The sequence below is a fragment of the Pinus tabuliformis genome, chromosome 2_2, assembly GCF_031772625.1.
Source record: "Pinus tabuliformis cultivar Carrire ecotype Pingquan chromosome 2_2, CPIR1, whole genome shotgun sequence".
NCBI lineage: Eukaryota > Viridiplantae > Streptophyta > Pinopsida > Pinales > Pinaceae > Pinus > Pinus tabuliformis.
Genome location: NC_142300.1, coordinates 834,531,913 through 834,550,118, shown reverse-complemented (window position 1 = coordinate 834,550,118; position 18,206 = coordinate 834,531,913).

The window sequence follows — 18,206 nt, the reverse complement described above, 5'->3', positions numbered from 1 at the left end:
GTTGAGTTGGTAAAAAAATTAGGAATAGAGGTAAGCGATCATCTTAGTCCATATCCATTGGGATGGATATATAATGAAGAAAAAATTAAAGTAACAAAATATTGTAAAATCAAATATGCTAGAAGTGTTGATTTTATTAATGAAGTATAATTGGATGTAATTCCACTTGTTGTATGTGTAGTAGTGTTTGGGAGTCCCTATGTCTACATGTGGGATGCAATATCCATGTGAAGGGACAACCAATATTTACTCATCCTAGATAGGAAATACTTCACCATTAACACACACAATGGAAAGTCTAAAATTTCGTTGGTCAGTGCCAACTAAGAAAAAAACTAACAATTGCTAGCAAGATCTATGTTTTCCTATTTCTAAGAGAATATAATTTGTATAAGAGACAATGAGTGAAAAGGACCTATGAGGGTGTGCTAAGGAATAAATACAACCACTACAAGAGTTTCTATAGGTGTATAGTGGAGTGTTCTAGGAGCCTAAAGGATTACCACCTAAGAAGGAAGTGGAGTAATAAATCCAACTATTACGAGATGCTTTATTGCCAAACATTGGGCTATATAGGTAGTCTACAATAGAATAAAATGAGGTGAATAATCAGTTGCATCAACTATTGGATCAAAGTTTTATTCAACCAACTACCTCACCATGTGTTTCATCCATCATAATTTGTATCTGCACTGGATTAAAAGTTCATGTAATAAAGTTGATAAAGTAAAAATAAGAACAAGGTCATGGGAGACATATTCCAAGATGAATGTTGGGAAAAAAATCCTAGTGGGTGTTCATTTGATTTATTATGACTAAGGGGACATTGCAAAAGAAAATGAAAAAGGATTTGAAAAGGCAAGAGACATTAATTGAAATTTATTTATGAAAATAAACAAAATTAAGAGAAAAGGAAGATGAAAGGTCACAAGTTGCATGTGAGGAGGAAAATGAAGGAAAAATAATGGAAATTGAAGAAAATAAAGGCCTTATTAATAAAAGTGATTTTGAGGAATAGTTCATAGCTTTTGTCAGTTCAACTTTGGAGCTATATCTATTCTCTCTGCTCTCTCACACTCTTCAACACTTAGACCATTCAGTAGCACTCTAGCATTGGATAGAAGTATCTTCCCTCTATATTAGTAAATTAAAAAAATGATGATGACTATGCTTTTGATAAGCCTGTACTTGAGAGGGAAATTCAACCTCTTTATGAAGCCTCATAAACACCCTCTTCTCTCTGTTCTATTGCTACTCATCAACTTAAAGGTGGTGAATGGTTTTGCAAACACATGTGTGACACAACTCCTAAGGTATGTAATATATTTTGTGACATTTAGTACTATATACATGATAAATAAATTATTTTTTCCTTTGTTTTTATTAGTACTTTGATCATCATTTAATTAATTTGTAACATTTAGATGCAATATGTAAGATTAATATTGTTTAGTACATCAACCAATACTACTTTTTTTATGTTGTAGATTATTAGGTGAATTTTTGTTACCACCGTAAAATGTTTTTCCCCATACGTACCGACATTTACATGCCACTATGAAAGATATTAGAATGGAGTATCAAGCTATTCATGCATGTCCTAATGATGATATTCTCTCTTATAAATAACATGTGTTGAAAGAAAAATGCCCAAAATGTGATGAGAGTAGATATCAAATTGATAAAGTAACAAAAAATGTGCCTCGCGATATTCTTTGTTATCCCATAATTCGACGTCTATGACAAATGTTCAGGTGCAAAAGTATAACACAAATTATGGATTACCATGAAAAGAATAGAAGTGAATTGGTGCTATTTGAATGCCTGCAGATGGATCTGCATTTACGAATATATAGGAAAGCTGGCCAAAGTTTAAAAAATAGCATTGTAATATTAAGCTTTCATTAGCATATGACGGTGTCCATCCATTTGGAGATCCCATATGTACTTAGTTAGCGTGGACCATTTTTGTTATAAAAAATAAGAGTCCTTTGTGGATCTCAATAAATAGGGAGCACATAATGTTGACAATGATTTTTCTAGGTATTAATTTATTTAGAATATATTTTTTTAACACAATAACATCTCATCTATCTTGTTTGTTTCATAATTATGTCTAATATTTTTTTTCACTCATATATGTTCAATTATGTCTGATATATTTTTTATTTACTCATATATGTAGTAATTATGTATTGTATGTTCAATTAATTAGGTAAGTACTAGGTCAAATATATGAATGTATATATTGAGCCCCTTATTGATGAGTTAGTGGAGTTATGGAATGATGTCACTATGTATGATATCTCGAGGCTAGTAGATGCATGGCATTAATTTGAATTCCTAAACTACCATCTCTCTCCTATAAATTTACATCGATCTACAACATCAGGGTTGAATTTTGGAGACTAATCATACCCTCATGTTGTTACCTCGAATCTAGGAGAGTCGTCATCTTCATGCATTAGGGTCACATTGAGGTGTGATTTATGACAAGGAATGATACGTTAACTTGGGGAGACCTCTACAAGATCAACCACTATTATTGGTTGTAAACTGTTGGGTCCCTATAATACTAGTGATTACCCCATTACTATTGTAGTTATACCCCTTATTTATATTGTTGTGCCCATATTACCCCCATATTGTTATTTCTGGCCCCTTAGAATCCCTCTATTGTTATTTTTGTGGCTTTATATTATTATTGTTAGGTCGGCTGGATTATATTGTGACTCCTTAGACTCCTATATATAGAAAGGAGGTTTTGTCATTTGTATCATCCAAGAATTGTTCATTTATTTAATGTAAAGGAGGTTGCCCCCTCGAAGAGGCTGAATTCTAAGGCATGGATTTATCTTTTCTATCTTTTCTTGATCTGGTTTCATAACATTTGGTATCAGAGCTTTGGATTCTAGGGTTTCGCTGCTCCAAACAGGTCATCGTTGCATTTTCGCTATAACGTTTGTTATGTGACGTTTCAGAAGTCGCAAAAAAACCCCATTTGAGAAGAATTGGCGCTGAACCTTGGGTCCGAATTTCAGAGCTTTTCGCGCGATATTTTCGGAGATATGATCTGAGGAAGTTGGCCTTTTTGCAGACTCCTGAATTACATTCAAAACAGGTGACCTGGGGAAAATCGTCATAACTCTCTCTCTGAGGATCGGATTGAAATTTCGTAAAAAGGTATAGAAAGAGGACAGACTGTAGTTTCTTGTATGTGTGTTTTAGATTCAAAGGTTGAAACAGTGACTCGTGGCACGTCGTACAAGTTCGCTCTACTGAACCAGTCTAAAAGCAAGTCACTGTGGGAGATTTCACATAACTCTTCCTTGGAGAATCCAATTTGGCTCAGACTTGTGGCATTTGAAAGAGGACGCAGAAGGCTACTACAGGTAGCAATTTCAGAACTGGATGATTTGAAATTACAGAGATACATCAGATTCAATATCAGGCTTCTATAAAGTGAAAAAAGGTGTGTAGTTTTTTTTTTAAATTTTTGTGTAAGCTTGGTTTAACATAGTTCAAAGGGTATAGTAAAGCATTATTATTGGTAACTACTGCCTCGAGGAAAGAAAATGCAAACACCTAGTAAGGAACCTGAAAGCTCTAGCATGACTCATGAAGAAGAAGAAGAAATGCTACATGATATATCAAAATTACAAGAACAAGTGCAACAAATGTCACGCTCACAAAAGCTAACAGAAGCTAAGATAAGTGGCGTGGAATCTAAGATAAAGGGAATGGAAGCTAAGATGGATGATTTGAAGACAGATTTGAAGAGAGACATGGCAGATTTGAAGATAGATTTGAAGACAGATATGGAAGAATTGAAGAAGTTGCTACAAGAAAGTGTCACTAATGGTGAAAAGGTAGTAAAGGAAACTCATGATGAGAACAAAAGAAATGTTAATCATGATACCATAGACGCTAATGTTGGATCAAAGACTCACCATGTTCCAAAAATCGATATGAGGAAGTTTGATGGCAAGGATCCCGCCACATGGATATTACAGATGGAGCAATTCTTCGATCTCAATAATGTGCAAAACACACAAAAGGTACGTATGCAACTTTATATTTGGAACCAAATCAGTTTGTATGGTATCAATGGCTTTGTTCTCGTAAACAATTTATCACTTGGGCAATTTTTACGGAAGAATTGATAGCACATTATGAGGATACAAAAAGCAACACTTTTTTTAGCCAATTGATAAGTCTCAAACAAAAGGGTTCAATAATGGAGCACATTGAGGAGTTCCAAAAATTGAACATAAGGGTAAAAGATATTCCAGAGGAGCATAGGATTGATGTGTTCATAGGGTCTTTAAAGGATAATATCCAACATGATGTGCGCCTTTGGGAACCTGATTCATTAGAGAAGGCATTCAGGTTAGCAAGAAAAATGGAAAGCAAAATTATGGCAACTAGGAAGCATACCATTCACAACTATAAAGACGGAAGTGTTGTTGCCCATAGTCTTCCACAACCTACAAGGTTGACACCACAACAATTGGAAGAAAAAAGAGCAAAAGGGCTTTGTTACAATTGTGATAGCAAATACACAAAAGGTCATAAGTGTGCTGAGAAGAAATTATTCTACATAGATTGTGAAGAGGAAGAAGAAAAGGAGCAAGAAAGGTCAAAAGAAGAGGATATATTCCAGGAACAAAGCCTAGATGAAGAACAAATAAATCCGACCATATCTTGTAATGCATTGGCGGGAATTACCACTCCTCAAACCATCAAGATAGAAGGACAAATCAAGAAGAAAAAGGTAATAGTGTTGATTGATTCAGGAAGCACCCACAATTTTATTCATTGTAGGGTAGCAAAAGAATTGAATTGCTTCCTATATCCAGCACCAGAGTGTCAAGTGATGATTGCAAATGGAGGAACAATAAATTGTTCTGGAAAGTGCCATAATATCAAGCTATCCATGGGAGAATATGTATTGACTAGCCCAATGCTTTCCATTCCAATGGGAGGTGCTGATGTTGTACTAGGAGTCCAATGGCTACAATCCTTGGGTACAATAGCTTTTAATTTTCAAGAACTTTTCATGAAATTTTCTGTGGAAGGAAAGGAAGTTGAATTAAGGGGTATTGCAGGGAAACCAGGAAAGATAATCAGCTCTAATGGCATGACAAAGCTTCTAAAAAAGGAGCAAAGAGGTGTAATTGCACAATTATGTTCGCTAGATGTTTCCACATTGGAATCATCTATTTCTCCAGATCTCCAAAAAGTCCTGGACAATCATTCCAAGGTATTTGAGACTCCCAAAGGTCTCCCACCTATGCGTGATCATGATCATGCTATTCATCTGATTCCAGGAAGTGTTCCTCCAAACATCAGGCCGTACAGATATCCATATGTCCAAAAAAGTGAAATTGAACGTATGGTTGCAGAAATGCTAGAGGCTGGTATAATTCAACCGAGTCAAAGTTCTTTCTCAGCTCCAGTAGTATTGGTGCACAAGAAGGATGGATCATGGCGCATGTGTCCAGATTATAGGGAGCTCAACAAGCTCACTATTAAAGATAAGTTCCCCATTCCTGTCATTGATGAATTACTGGATGAATTGCATGGATCAATTTACTTCACCAAGTTGGATCTTCGTTCGGGATATCATCAAATCAGAATGAAGATTGAAGACATTCCGAAAACGACATTTAGAACTCATGAGGGTCATTATGAATTTTTGGTCATGCCTTTTGGCCTTACCAATGCACCTTCAACATTTCAAGGTTTGATGAATTCAATTTTCAAACCATTCCTTAGAAAATTTGTGTTAGTATTTTTTGATGATATACTAATCTACAGCAAGTCTTGGAAGGATCATGTTGAACATGTTGACAAGGTGCTACAACTATTGGAGGAGAAACAATTATATGCAAAAAGATCCAAATGTTTCTTTGGAGTCCAGGAGGTGGAATATTTGGGTCATATTGTATCTCATGAAGGAGTTAAGGTAGACCCTAGCAAAATTAAAGCCATTAAGGAATGGAAAATCCCCACATCCATAAAGCATCTGCGAGGATTTCTTGGGTTGACAGGGTATTATCGCAAGTTTGTTAAGAATTATGGGAGAATAGCAGCACCTCTAACAACATTATTGAAGAAAGATTCATTTTCATGGACTCCGGAAGCAACAAAGGCCTTTGAACATCTTAAAGAGGCAATGTGCCAAGCACCGGTCTTAGCTACACCGGACTTCACAAAAACCTTTATTGTGGAATGTGATGCTTCAGGAAATGGAATTGGTGTTGTTCTAATGCAAGATGAAAGACCCATTGCTTTTGAAAGTCGTCCAATCAAGGGAAAGTTTTTAAGCAAAGCTATTTATGAGAAGGAAATGTTGGCAATACTCCATGCACTTAAGAAATGGCGACCCTACCTAATGGGAAGACACTTCAAGGTAAAAACGGATCATGATAGCCTTAAATACTTTTTAGAACAAAGATTATCCTCTGAAGAGCAACAAAAGTGGGTCACAAAGATGTTGGGTTATGACTTTGAAATCATCTACAAAAAAGGGAAGCAAAATGTGGTGGCAGATGCACTCTCAAGAAAGGATGAGGATGTGGAAGCATTGTTGTGTGCCATTTCTATTATCCAACCAGATTGGATAAACGAAGCAAAGGAGGAATGGAAGAATGACGAAGAAGTGTGGGCACTTATTCGAAAGCTACAACAAGATTCCAGTACTTCTGATACATTTAGCTGGCAAAATGATTCGTTATGGTACAAAGATCGCTTATACCTCTGTAAGAATTCCCAGCTAAAACAAAAGATTCTTATGGAATTGCACACTTCTCCCTTAGGAGGGCACTCAGGATTTTTAAAAACTTACCACAGGGTTAAGAAGGAATTTTTTTGGGATGGCCTTAAATCAGATATTCAAAAGTTTGTGGCGGAATGTTTGGTTTGCCAACAAAATAAAGTTGAAACAATTAAGACACCGGGTCTATTACAACCTTTATCCATTCCAAGCCAACGTTGGGAGGAGGTTTCAATGGATTTTATCACAGGTTTACCCAAGTCTGAGGGAAAGAGTGTCATCATGGTGGTAGTTGACAGACTTACCAAGTATGCACACTTTTGTGCATTATCACATCCATTTAAAGCCAGTACAGTTTCTACTGCATTTATGGAAACAGTTCAAAAGCTACATGGAAACCCAAAGATTATTGTAAGTGACAGAGATCCCATTTTCACTGGAAATTTTTGGACAGAATTATTTTCTTGTCTTGGTACTCAGTTAGCTCATAGCTCATCTTATCATCCTCAATCTGATGGGCAAACTGAGATAGTAAACAAATGTTTGGAAGGATATCTTCGTTGCTTTGTATCTGATAAACAGACACAATGGGTCAAATGGTTGCCTCTGGCTGAATGGTGGTATAACACTTCCTTCCATACAGCAACAAAAATGACCCCATTTATGGCACTTTATGGGTATCAACCACCATCCATCACATCATATTTAAGAGAAAATTCTAAGGTTCAGGCAGTGGAACATCACATCGAACATCAACAACAAGTCCTCCAACTCTTAAAGGATAACCTCGTGTTGGCACAAAATAGAATGAAACAACAGGCAGATCAACATCGCAGTGAAAGAAGTTTTGATGTAGGTGATTGGGTATTCCTACGGCTACAACCATATAAGCAAATGTCCCTAAAGCAAGCTAAGAAGGATAATAAATTATCACCAAAGTATTATGGTCCGTACAAGGTGTTGGAAAAGATTGGTACTATGGCATACAAATTGGAGCTTCCTGCAGCTTCTCGATTGCACCCAGTTTTCCATGTTTCATGTTTAAAGAAGGTTATAGGTGACAAGCTCCCAGTTCAAACAATATTGCCAGAACTTGACGAGGAAGGAAAAATTATATTGGAACCGGAAGCAGTCACAGAAACAAGAACTCGACAGCTACGAAATCGATCAATTTCAGAGTATCTTATCAAGTGGAAGAACTTATCCGCTGAAGATTCCACATGGGAGGATGAGAATTTTATGCAGAAGTATCCAGAACTGCTCAAGCGTTGAGGACAACACTTTTTTGAAGGAGAGGGGCATGTTGGGTCCCTATAATACTAGTGATTACCCCATTACTATTGTAGTTATACCCCTTATTTATATTGTTGTGCCCCTATTACCCCCATATTGTTATTTCTGGCCCCATAGAATCCCTCTATTGTTATTTTTGTGGCTTTATATTATTATTGTTAGGTCGGCTGGATTATATTGTGACTCCTTAGACTCCTATATATAGAAAGGAGGTTTTGTCATTTGTATCATCCAAGAATTGTTCATTTATGTAATGTAAAGGAGGTTGCCCCCTCGAAGAGGCTGAATTCTAAGGCGTGGATTTATCTTTTCTATCTTTTCTTGATCTGGTTTCATAACATAAACTCTCTCCTATTCATATTAATACAAAGAGTACATTGTTTTCCTATATGTGTTATGTTATTTTTACATCCATATATTTCAAAGCCTTATTGATCCATTCAGTAGAGTAATTGGATAATGCTACATAGATGCCATAGATCCTTGGCTTCTCTTGATTATATATGTAGGTTCTAATTATAGGAATTTGAGCTACAATTGGAGCTTACAAGTCGAGAGGAGAGAAAATCTTGCAACGGATTCCAAGTAAGTCTCTTTTCATTCCTCAATTTCTATAAGGGAACTTTATATTCTTTTCTTTTTGTTGTTCTAGACTAGTCCACTAGGTCTAGATTGTAGGTTTTTATCCCGTACAAAATTACCTGCATACGAATTCTAAAAACAGAAAATAAATAATGGCGAGAGAATAAAACATAAAATAGATTTACATAGATTTTTTCCCCTGGATCCCAAATCAGGGACTAGCATATTGAATTTTCATTATATTCCTTTCAATGTTACAATAAATATATATACACGTTGAAGCATTTATAAACTCCAATTCATTAACCCTAGATTATAACATAACCATAGTTACCTTGACTGGATCTACAAAATACCATGGACAGAAAACCATCATGGAAAAAACCATGTGCAAAATCCATGCAAAAAACTATAGGTAGGTTCGCCCACCTAATATAGGGTCCAAAAAAAATTTCCCAGGATGCTACCCTGGACCCCATGCAGGGGGGCTACAGTCCCCCCTATGACCCCCCAACAATGCCCTGTGTAATGTACAGGGGGTGCTACCATCCCCCCACGCATGGGGTATTCGTGGAAAGAATATAACACAACCAAGCATTCTCCCACTTGTTGCTTTCTTTCCAAAGGGGCCACAGTAGAGCTTAGTCATTGATCCAACTCTGCAATGCCCATTATTTCTCTACACCAAAAGAACTTCTCAGAGCTCACAGACTTTATCAATGCATCAATAGTATTCTTTAAAGTTTCCACCTTTACCAGCAACACCTTTTTGTCCTCAACCATATCCCTCACAAAGTGATATTGAACATCAATGTACTTTGTCTTTGAATAATAAGTAGGGTTATTTGCCAAGAATATTGCACTTTGGTTGTCACAACCTATCCTTATAGCTCGTTGCACTAATCCCATACTTGAATACAATATTTTCAACCAAATTTCTTGCTTGTTTGCATGAGTGGCTACCATGTATTCTACCTCTGTAGTTGAAAGTGCCACTACAGACAATCTCTTACTCATCCAACTGACTGTACCTCCAAATAGTTTAAACACATACGCACTTGTAGATCTTCTATGATCCAGATCTCCAGCCTAGTCTACATCAACAAAGAAATAGATGTCCAAAAATTTGTCCAATCCTGGTCTTCCTTAGTAGCACAAACCATAATCACTAGTGCCACACAAATATCTGAAAAACCACTTCACTTTTGTCGAATGCTCCTTCCTTGGTTTTGACATAAACTTGCTCAATACTCCCACTGCATGTGTAATGTCTAGTCTAGTACATACCATTGCATACATTAGGGTACCGACTGCACTTGCATATGGAACAAGTGACATGTCTTCTTCCTCTTCTTGTGCCTTGGGACACTGTTCAGTAAATAACTTTACACCTACAGGATTAGGAACCTTCACCAGTTTAGTATCCTACATATTAAACCTCTGCAATATTGTCTCGACATACTTCCTCTGGTTAACTAGAGCTTCATGTTTTCCCAATCTCGTTTAATTTCCATGCCCAAAATATAGTGTGCAGCACCAAGCTCTTTCAAGTCAAATTTGAAGGACAATTAGCTCTTCAAATCCTCGATAATTTCTTTGTCATTTACAACTAGCATAATATCATCCACATACAACACCAGATAAATAACATGATCACCAATTAATTTGAAATACACATAGTGATCTTCTTTTCTTCTGGTGAAGCCAAGTCCCCGTATAAATGTATGAAATTTTTGATACCACATCCTTGATGAGTGCTTTAACCCATACAAAGACTTTTTTAACTTTCATACCAGTTATTTCTTACCCTTCACCGTAAAGCCTTGAGGTTTCTTCATGTAGATCTCTTCTTCCAAATCCATGTGAAGAAATGTTGTCTTCGCATCCATTTGTTCTACCTCAAAATCAAAAGAAGCAACAACAGATAAAAGTAACCTAATAGAAGTTACCTTGGCAACAAAAGAAAACATATCACCAACATCAATTCCTGGCACCTCGGAATAACCTTTTTCTACCAACGGATATTTGCATTTCTCCACCTTTCCTTATGCATTCATATTCTTCTTAAACACCTATTGTTGCTAATGCGTTTCCTTGCAATTGGCAACTCCACCAAATCCCAAGCCTCGTTTTTGCGCAAAGATGCCATTTCATCAACCATGGCCTCTTTCCAAAGTTTTCCATCCTTTGAATCTACTACATCCCTCACAGTTCTGGGGCCATCATCAGTAATAGATAAAGAAAAATTTGAATAGAAAGCAGATGGACTATACCTTTCTAGCTACCTTCTTTCTCAAATTGATATCCTCACAGCCAGAGTTTGTGGCTCTTCATCTTCGGATTCCTCTTCTACTGTAGAGTCTAATTCTTCCTCCTTTAGCTAAAACTCTACGTTCTCAAGTTCCTTTGGTAGGACTTCATGTTTAATAAAATTTTCACCTCTCTAAACACCACATCTCGGTTGCACACAACCGTCCTTCTTTCTAGGTTCCAAAGATTATAACCTTTTAAACCATCCTTATACTCAATAAAGATGCACTTTTCAGATTTATTATCCAACTTTGTTTTTTCCTTTGGAACATGTACATATGTATCGCATCCAAATACCCTCAGATGTGAAAGAGAAGGTTTCTTACTAGTCCATACCTCTTGTGGTGTCTTATCCTCCAACATTGTTGTAGGTGATCTGTTGACCAGGTAACATGCAGTCTCCACCACCTCTGCCTAGACTTCATGTCCTAACCCCACACCATTAAGCATGTTTCTTGCATTTTCCAAAAATAGCATGTTCATTCTTTCTACAACTCCATTTTGCTGACGTGTGTATGGAGTAGTCTTCTATCGTTCTAGACCACACTTCTTACAGAACTCTTCAAACTCCTTCTTGCAAAACTCTCCACTGTTATCTGTCCTCACCACCTTTATCTTCTTCTCTGTCTGGTTTTCCACCAGAGCCTTAAATTCTTTGAACCTGTCAAAGACTTCAGATTTATTTATGAGGAAATATATGCATGTATTCCTTTAGAATTCATATATAAATGATACATAGTACATAGACTTACCCATTGAGGGAACTGAAACAGGTCCAAACACATCACTGTGCATAAGATCTAATATTTGTTTCACCCTCTTAGCACCAAAGGGGAAACTCACCTTCTTTTGCTTCCCATTTACACAACTTTCATAGAAATAAAAATCCAGAGAGAAATTAGACATACCTTCTATCATACCATGACCATGAAGTATTCGAAGGCCCTTCTCTCCAATATGTCCAAGCCTTTGATGCCATAGCATGGTCTTTTCTCCACTTTCAGGAACCACAGAAATGTTGCACCCATCAATAACAATTATACCTTTAAGATTGTATAGAGTTACAATCCAAACTCCCTGCATAAATACCAGTGCTCCCTGAACCATCTTGCAGGTATCTTTATCGAAAACTGTTTTTACCCTTTCATCATCTAACCTTCTTACAGAAATCAGATTTCTGGCCAATGTAGGAATATACAGAACACTTAGAAGCGTTCTAATCCTTCCACCTTGTAACTTCAACTTGACTTTTCTGTGACACAGTTCTAAATTTATTTTCATCCCCTAAGAAGACATCACTACCATGATATTTCTATTACTCGTAGAACCACTCTCTATGGGGAGTGAAGTGAAAGGATGCACCTTAGTCAATCAACCATGTCTCATGATCTACAAGTGTACTTGAACAAGAAGCAAAGTACACATCCCCACCTTCATTCTAGGTGGTTTTCGCCTCTACAGAAGGATCATCATCAGATCCCTTTCCTTTCTGAGGAGCTTTAAATTTATAGTCTCTTTTGAAGTGCCCTTCCTTTTTTCATTTCCAACACACCTTTATAGGATTTCATGGAGATTTATATCTCCCTCTAGATTTAGATCTCCCACTTGAGGACTTATTTTTGTTTCTGTTATATGGTTGTCCTCGTATAGAAAAGGAATCACCATTCTTTCCCTCCATATTTTTCCATCCTATCTTCTCCGACAACAAGGATGAGACTATTTCATCAAACTGCAAGGCAGTTGCATTTCTACTTATTGTGACAACTAGACCATCCCATGAATCTGGTAGAGAAAACAATAAACTAATTCACTTATATTCATCTGAAATTTCAATATCAATAGATAATAATTGGCTTACCACAATATTAAATGCGTTTAGATGCTATGTCACTGAGTTTCCATCTTTCGCCCTAAGGTTATAGCATTTTTTCCATACGAATAGTTTATTCACTAGAGACTTAAATTGGTACAAAGTCCCTAGCTTTTCCCACAAAGCCTTCACCGAAACTTCCCCTGATACATTTAGCAATATATGAGACACACAATCATATTGTGCTCTTTTCCTTCTGATCCAATTTCACCCAGTCTTCAGTTGAAATTGTTGTTGGTTTAGTACCCAGATCTACCATGGTCCACTGATCTTTATCCACCAGTAGATCCTCCATCTTGAGTTTCCACAACTTAAAACTTTGACCATTATATTTCTCAATCTCTATCTTTCCACTTCTCTCCATCTTCTTTCCCCATAAGAATTGATCCCGCAAATCTCCCACTAAACAAGGTCTACCACAAGCCTGAGCAAAAACCCCTCAGCAGCAAAGGCGTCCCCTTGAAGCCAAAAAAGCTCTGATAGAAAATGTATGTTTTAACCCCGTACAAAAATTACCTGCGTACGAATTCTAAAAGTAGAAAATAAACAATGGCAAAAGCATTAAACATTAAACAGATATACACAGAAATTTTCCCCTGGATCCCAAAACCGAGACTAACAGATCGATTTTTTATTATATTCCTTTCGATGTTACAATATATATATATATATATATATATATATATATTCCGAAGCATCCATAAATCCCAATCCATTAACCCTGGATTAGAACATAACCATAGTTCCCTTGACCGGATCTAAAAAATACCATGGGCAGAAAACCATCATGCTCAAAAACATATGCAAAATCCATGCAAAAAACGATAGGTAGGTCCACCCACCTAATATAGGATCCAATTTTTTTTTCCTAGGGCGTTGCCCCAAACCCCATGCAAGCGGGCTGCGCCACCCTGCATACCCCCCAATAGGGGGGGAAACCACCTCCCTTGTGACCCCTCGGCAACACCCCGTGCATGGGGTTGTTGTGGAAAGTATACAACACAACCCAACATAGGGAAGATACTTCTATCCGATGCCATTTTTAATTTTTAGTTTTTTTTTAAGGTTATGTTTTAAAAATTATTTATGATTTTTGATTATTTATCGTTTTTAGATTTTATTTTGTTTTGTTTGTTTACGTAAGCTATTGTTTTTTTTTATTTACTGATTTATATATGTGTGTATAATTTTTGCAGGAAAATGGCATCAGGGAAGATTTATGTTAATCTTTCTAGACCAAAGATGACTAAAATTAAAGGTGGATCCTCAAAAAATATTGTTGAATGAACAAAACTTGAGCTAATAACTACAAATCAATCAATTGCCTCAAAGGATAAGAAGATGATTTCTTACTGGAAGAAATCACAAGAAGTGAAGCATACAGAACATATATGGTATGTGAAAGATATAGAAATTGAACAACATCTGCAGATATATGTATATGTTGATATCTCTAACGATGGTGGAATTTATGAGGTGCTGGGAAAAGTACTAGACATATGTTTGATATTGGTCACTGAAGTTTTTTATGTACCTACAAAACCACCCATGCCACATGACAAGATTAAAAACCAGCTAGCATTGTCAATGTATGACACAACAGAGGAATCTATAAAGATGTGTAAACAAATCATAAATGAGATTGCACAAGATATCATAAGTATTGTTATTTATATTTATGTGTTATGCTTTATTGTAACTGTGTCATTATATTTTTATAACTTAGTTTATATTGACATATGATATTTTGTTTGAAAGAATTTTATTGAAAATCTTTCAATTATGTTGGCAGGCATTTATTTCATAGAGCAAGATATTATGAATGTTGTCAACATTTTCTACTGAGGGTCAGAAGAAGATATGGCAAACAAACAAAAAATAGTAATTCATGATGCTACAAAACTACATCCAAGGGATAATCAAAGAATGCTTATAGTGGATAGATCTAGCAAAGGTAGACATGTTACTTTTGAAGATGAGGAAGATGAAACTGACATTGAAGAATATGTTTCCATTACTGAGGATGAGATTAGAGCTGATGTTAGAAAGGAGATGAGCCATAAAAGACCAAAAGTAAAAATGCCCAAGAATGTCTCTGTTCTAGTTGATGATGAGAATGTTACTTATCTAGAAGAGAAAAGGAGGAAGAAAATAAAAGTTGATCATTCTCAAATAGTTAAGGCCAACAGTGAAGATTCTAGTGAAAATTCAAAAGAAAGCAGGGAAATCATTACACCAGGATCTAATTTAGAGGATGGAATTATTAAAACCAAAAAAATGTCAATCGACATAAATTGAAAAAGGAAAACTTAATTGAGGGTGGTCATACATTTCAGCTTAATGTCAACCAAATCTATATTTAAGTGAAGGTCAATTTAAATATCAAATCAGAAAGCCACACCACCTAAATGTACACAACTTGAAGACATTGATGAGGTACAATCCATATGCACATGTGGTTGATTATGTGCTTCTCGTTGATCCATTTCAAATACCCATCAAAGAATCATTTAATAAGTCAAAATGTTTTGAATATAATTATTATGTGCTTGGGGGGCAACATTTTGTAGAAGCTGAAAGGAAATTGATGGAGGAATATCTCAATAACCCAAGCTTTGAAACAATGAAATATATCATTTATGTTGGTTTCCCACATACAAAATCAAAGTTATTGGCATGGGATCATAATATAAATAATGAGTATAGGATGTATATGAATTTCATCCAAAGGGTTAGATTTATTCATAATGAATTTGAAGAAAAATGTGGCGGGGATAAGATAAATGTTAGTCTAGAATTTCAGAAGGAATGTTGTATGGAAATAGGCTATCAAATTGAGGAAAAAATCAATTCAAAAGGTGGAAAAGTACATTATGATATATTCATAAGTATTGATAACATTTTCCAGTTGGCATTTAGAACTGGAGAGATATGGAAATTGACTAATGAAAATTTTAGCAGGTGAGAGAACATTGGTGTTAAAAACCGAAAGGAAAAAAAGTCTAAACCATTGATATGTAGTAGTAGTAAATCAGGTCCTGAAATGAAGCAACTTCTAGAATATATCACTATCACACATTAAAGAGCATTGCAAGGAGTGAAGGATGAAAAACTTGTCAAAACAATATTATATCGTCTGAAGTCAGGGGAATTATCATTGGACGAAATGTGTGAGGAATAAGTAATTTTATTTTTTGAATTATTTTTACTTATTTCTAGATTATAATTTTCTTTTAAATATAACATATTGTTCATGGTAGTAATTTTTATATATATCATTATATTAACTTTTTTTACTTTATCTATTTAGTCATAAATCTTTAATGAAAATACAAGAACAAATGCTTAAATTGTTGAATGAAGATAGTTGGGATGATGTTGTACGCAACTACCCAGATTCAAGTTCTACATCAACACTCAAAGACTTTTCTTTTGCACTTAAAAATGTATGTTGATTTATACATTCATTTTTATTTATCTATATACTATTTTTATTTTATAACTTATACGTATATTTGTTTATATTATTAAAGATGAGGAATGATGAAAATGGAACACCAGATAGTTTCAGAATCTTTATTGAAAAAATGAAGACTGAAACACTGAGAAAGTAGAATCTTAGGAATGTTGAACTTGATTTAACTCTTACTCATTTCATTTTGAATGGGCTTGACGCTATTCAATATCAAGTAATACAAGGTGACTGTGAAGACATTGCTAAACTCATACCTAAAATGAATTATTCCCTAGTTATTGCATATATTCTCCATGGTTTCAATACCCTAAACATTGACTATGATAGTGACCCTTATACTTATCAATATTTTAATAAATTGGTTGCAGGATTTGTAGAAGTCACATAATCACCATTATGGAGATTTGTGACATTTCATTAAGACACACAACTGGCATTGTTATTGACAAGCTTTAAAGGGAAAACAAACTCAAGGATGCAGCTTAGATGGTAAGACATTGAAATTGTATGTTTGATTAATCTTTAAAATGTCATTTATGTACAAGTTAATTGAACTTTTAATATCTCATGTTACAGACAAAAGTAAAATCTTCTTAACTATGAAGATCAACCAATTATAAGTTATTGTGAGTTCATCCATATTGATAGTTGGACAAAAGATGATAGCTATAATTCTATGCTTCTTAATCGGGTAGATGGAAATAGTCATAGCCAAGTATACTGGTTTATGATGTTGTTGTGAAAAAAATAACATATGAAGATAAAGAAGAAAAATCATAGATAGTTAACATTTATTAAAAACCACAGTCATTGATTAACTATTTTATAGACTTATGATCAAATGAAGGAGATTGTGTTCTGGATTTATTTTCAGGCTCAGGTAAGATTTATTATATTTAATTGATTTTAAATATCTTCATTATTAATTTATATGTCATTATACTAATTTACTTCATTATTTATTTTGTGCTTGATAATTAGGTACAACATTAAGATGTTTCCTATAGAAAGGAATAAATTGCATTTCCATTGAATAAGAACCAATACAATGCAAATTTATTCAGCAAAGAATTAATGCTCTTCAATTTCTTCCAGATGCATTGCAAGAAATTAGGTTGAGAAAATGGGATTTTAATTAATTACGTGTGGCAAAAAAAGAAAACGAACCTCAACCACCATTAGATGGAATGATTGGAAAGACATATATTGGGAGATTAACAGAGATCAAAGATCCATCAGAAGAGGAAAATGAGCAAAATGAGGCATAAAATGTTGCGGAATAAGATAACGATGAAAGTCTATAGAATGAAGAGTTTGGATTACGTGATATTATTGATTAAATTTAAGTTAAGCTTGGAAATCAAGTTCATTTGTTGTAACTATTAATTAGTTATACTTGTAATGTTTTGGCTTTTACATTTTATGAGAAGAATAATTATATAGTTAATGTTGTTATATGTTCAATATTTCTATTATGTGATTTTCACTTTAATTTTATGTGAATCATTACTTTTTTTTAAAACAATGATTATTATTTTTTTTTGACATGAAATTCATTAAAAAAACTATTATTTAACCATTTTTTGTTAATTTTTCCCTATAAAAATTGTGATTTTGACATCACATTTCTAGAAAAAAATGTAATTTTTTGTTATATTTATGTTCAAAATGTTTATTTCTATGTCAACTGTTAAAAAATATTCATTTTATAGACATTTTTTTCATGTGCATTGAAAAATTAATTAATGACATATAAATATGTAGAATCTCGAAACTTTAAAATATCGACCTTCTTCTTTAACTATGCAAAAAGATAAAGACATCACTACAAAAAAATAAGTTAAAAGAAAAACAAGAAATTATGAAGAAGAATTATAACCACTTCAAAAGTTGTTAAA